We start from the raw sequence: 4,227 nt of genomic DNA, 5'->3' as shown, positions 1-4,227 counted from the left end.
CTGCTAATAAATGACACACCAGAGACAAACAGGGAGGTACTATGGGATGCACTAAAAGCCACCGTACGGGGGGTAGTCATGACTGTCAAGGGCAGATTAAACAAAGGAAGGAATAAAAAAATTGAAGACCTAGAAAAGGAAATTAAAAAACTGGAGAACAGCCACATAGCCAGACTGGAAGACATGAATACACTCACGAACCTGACTAAACATAAGTATGAACTCAACAGAATACTGAGTGAGCGAGCAGGGACCTGGATTAACAAATATAAATCTATTAACCTCTGCACTGCGAACAAGGCCGGCAAAAACCTAGCATCCTACTTAAGAGGGAAACAACGTCAACACACGATAGGAGCCATCAAAGACAGACAGGGCAAGTCCGTGACTGCAAACAAAGAAATACTAGAGGCCTTCAGAGAATTCTATGAGGGACTGTACACCAGAGATGAAACACTAAAGGAGGATGGGGGCAAGGAGCTGCTAGGGAAAATCACCACCCCGACACTATCAGACCGTGAACGAAGCATCCTAGAGCTAGACATAACGGAGGATGAGATAGCCAAAGCCACGGCAAGCCTCAAGGACAACAAAGCACCAGGGCCAGATTGCTTCACAGCCAGCTTCTATAAAACCTACATGCACATCCTCAAACCCACGATGAAACAGGTATTCACAGATTGTGCCCAGGCAGGCCACATGGCACCCTCGATGGCTGAGGCAAACATAATTGTCATACCGAAGGAGGGGAAGGATTCAACTGAGGCAAAGAACTTTAGACCGATCTCCCTCATCAATGTAGACTGCAAGATATACGCTAAAGTACTTGCTAACAGACTCAACGCACATCTACCCAAACTCATACACAACTCTCAAGTAGGCTACCTCAAAAACCGAATGTCCCACGATAACACTAGACTACTATGTCACATAATCAACCACTCCTCCAGGAGTAATGAAGCCGCGGTCATGATAGCCCTAGATGCAGAGAAAGCGTTTGACAGGGTCTCATGGCCCTTCCTAGAGCAGTGTATGGTGAAATTCGGTTTGGGACCGAACTACAGGAAGATGGTGATGGCCCTATACAGCAACCCCAAAGCTAGGGTGGTGGTCAATGGAGGCACATCTAACATACTACACCTAGGCATGGGAACGAGACAAGGATGCCCACTCTCACCGGCCCTATTCCTGTTAGCCATTGAACCGCTCCTCACGATGATCAGAATAAATGACGATATAGCAGGGATACCAATAGGGGTTGAGACCTTTAAGCTGGGGGCATATGCGGACGACGTACTAATAGTCACAGAAGACCCCGAAAGATCCATTAGAGCACTGACCGACACTATCGACAAATACGCCCAAGTCTCAGGCTACAAACTAAACAAAGATAAATCAGAGTGTAAACCCCTAAATATCCACACAACAAGAGAAGTACTAGGTAACTCTGGATTAACATGGCAACAGAAGCCCATAAAATACTTAGGCATCCTTTTTGAGAGAGACCTAAGAACTACACTGGAGCACAATGAACAGGTAACAATCAAAAAAATTAAAGAGAGAGTAGAGGGATGGTCGCCCAAATTCACCACATGGTGGGGGAGGATAGAAGCTATAAAAATGATGCTAACACCTGTGGTCAACTACATGCTAACCATGCTCCCGTTGACGAGCACAGATGATTTCCACAAGAAACTAGACAGGATACTCAACAACTTTCTGTGGAAAGAGAAAAAACCCAGAATAAGCCTACACAAACTCAGGCTCACAAAAGATCAGGGCGGCCTGAACGTAACAAACTTTAAACGATTCCAGGTAGCATGCATAGCCAGACAGGGACTACACTGGTTAAACCCAAGGAGGGAATATACCCCAGCATGGCTAACACTAGAGCGTGGACTTTTAAAAGGCATGAACCCCATTACCCTCCTCACAGCCACCAGACACCCAGCAGCCAAGGAGAACCCCATCCTGAAGAACACTAAAACAGCACTCCTGAGCATCGACAAACTACTGACATCAAGCATAAGAGGGAGCCAATCTGAATCTATATGGCACAACCCGACAGTGAAATACAGGGATAAGGTCCTAGACATGCACGAATGGTATAGACATGGCATATCCACGGCCCAGGACCTTCAGAAACAGGGTGCATACATAACTTTCGACACCATCAAAGAAACACACAACCTACAAAGCATAGAGCTCTACAACTTCCTGAAAATCAAAGTAGCCATCAGGAAGGCTAACCTCAGCAACCGCACGCCTTCGCTCATACAACTTGCAACCAGCCTCAACACACTAGGACACCAAGTAGCACACCTATACAAAGTCCTCCGTCCCAAGAACCCCAAACTAAACAGCAAGATCACAAATTTCTGGGGGGAGGTAGCAGGAAGGGAGCTAAGTGAAGCAGAGAAGGCAGAGATGTGGAGATCTTCCACTAGGAAGAAAATAACAGCAGCGCTCAACCAAACCAAATATTGACTAGTGCACAAGGCATACTGGACACCAGCCCGCCTAGCCACCCTTGGGGTTCGCGACAGCGATACATGCTGGAATTGCCACAAAGGGAGGGTAGACCTGGAACACCTTCTGCTCAGCTGCCCTAAGGTCAGAGGTTTCTGGAACAGAATTGAAACACTCATCAAGGAGATCACAGGAATAGACATACACATAGATTTCCCCAACCTAATCCTAGGCTTTATGTCACCAGCAATCACAACGACAGAGGATCGCGACCTCATCGACCTATTGCTAACGGCGGCAGTCAAAACGGTCCTAAGTAATTGGAAGGACACCTCAAAAGCTGCGCCCCAAGCATGGCTCAACTGGGTCACGTTCGTAAGGGGGGCAGATAACATCACAGCGAAACACGCACCGGGAATCCATAGGCAGGCGAACATGTGGGGACCCCTAGACCACTACCTAACATCACACAAACCCCCATAGGCGCAAAATCCGGACTCAATTGAGGGGACACACTTTCCAGCGTACCTAGCAAGCTCTCTATCAACCTCGACCTCCCTCTTCCCCTCTCCTCACTACTGTCCGGGGCTGGGAAATACCAACGAACAACGAACCGTCGCAAAAGAGGAGGAATAAGGAAACGACCAACAGAACATGAACAATCGAACTATTAACCTCCCCCCGTGTTCCTTTCCTTCTTTTTATTTTTCCTTTTCTTTCTCTAATCTTCCACTCGTGTATTACCCTGCGCTCCATGTAAATATATATTTTTTCTACTCAATAAAAAATTACGGAAATAAAAAAGAGACAACTCGGCTCCGAGTCAGCCGTGGGCGGCAGGTGCATGGGGGATGTGGGGCTGACGGAGCCTTCATGCTTCCAGCGCCCTGAGGCTGCTCAGCCAGATCCGGGCGCTACAAACCCCGAGCCCGGCTGAGCCTCTGCTGCGGGGGGGCAAAGCTCGGCTCCAGGGGTCTCTGGATCTTGTCTCCTTCGCTGTGAATCCCCCTCAGAAGCCCCCGAGGGGGCCGAGGCCTGAGCCCTGGGGGGCACGAGGGGAGGGCTCAGCCCCCATCAGAGCTGGACCGAGTCACCAGGACTGAAGAGTCTCGAGTTATAGACTCTTAAGAGCTCTTTTCATGTATTTGATTGAAAACGGCAACGACGTGAAACTGTGAACCCAGCTCCTCCTCTTCTCCAGCCAGCGTGTGCAGCAGCTGTGGGGATTAACCGCACCCACCGCACCCCCCCTGCTGTGCAGCCCTGACCCCACTCTCTCACGATCGGTGTGAGCTGCACCCTCTGAGGCCAAACTCAGCTTCAGCTGCGAAGTCAAAACACAATCTTTGATGATAACTAATGTATAACTTTACCTCGAGGGGAGCATGCCTGTTCTTAGCATAGATGGAGTCACAGGTGTCTGTATGAGCATGTCAGGATGGCCGAGCGGTCTAAGGCGCTGCGTTCAGGTCGCAGTCTCCCCTGGAGGCGTGGGTTCGAATCCCACTTCTGACATCCTTTTGTAAACATTGGTGTGCATGGCCAAACTTCTGCAAGCAAAAGCAACATCCCATTATATGGCGGATGCATTTCCGGAAAGTTCCGCTGAGATCTATTCTCCATTTCTTGGACTGGAGTTATCACCCCTCAGGGCCCCCCTCGGTTCGTGCAAGGACTGTCACTAAAGTAAGGGGCGTGGCTCCTTATTGAAAGGCGGGGCCCTGATCACCCGCCAGTTCAGAGTCCAGGGGAGGGCTG

General features: G+C 49.2%; 1 non-coding gene across 1 annotated transcript; it reads left to right on the top strand.

Moving 5' to 3' along the window:
* The first annotated feature begins 3,901 nt into the window (after positions 1-3,901).
* On the top strand, positions 3,902-3,984 carry TRNAL-CAG (transfer RNA leucine (anticodon CAG)). Its single transcript has one exon. It is a non-coding gene; the product is annotated as a tRNA-Leu (tRNA).
* Positions 3,985-4,227: the final 243 nt, after the last annotated feature.

This window comes from Lissotriton vulgaris, chromosome 1_1, assembly GCF_964263255.1.
Source record: "Lissotriton vulgaris chromosome 1_1, aLisVul1.2, whole genome shotgun sequence".
NCBI classification, from domain to species: Eukaryota; Metazoa; Chordata; class Amphibia; order Caudata; family Salamandridae; genus Lissotriton; species Lissotriton vulgaris.
The sequence above is the reverse complement of the archived record's forward strand: the minus strand, read 5'-3'. Positions and strand labels throughout refer to the sequence as shown.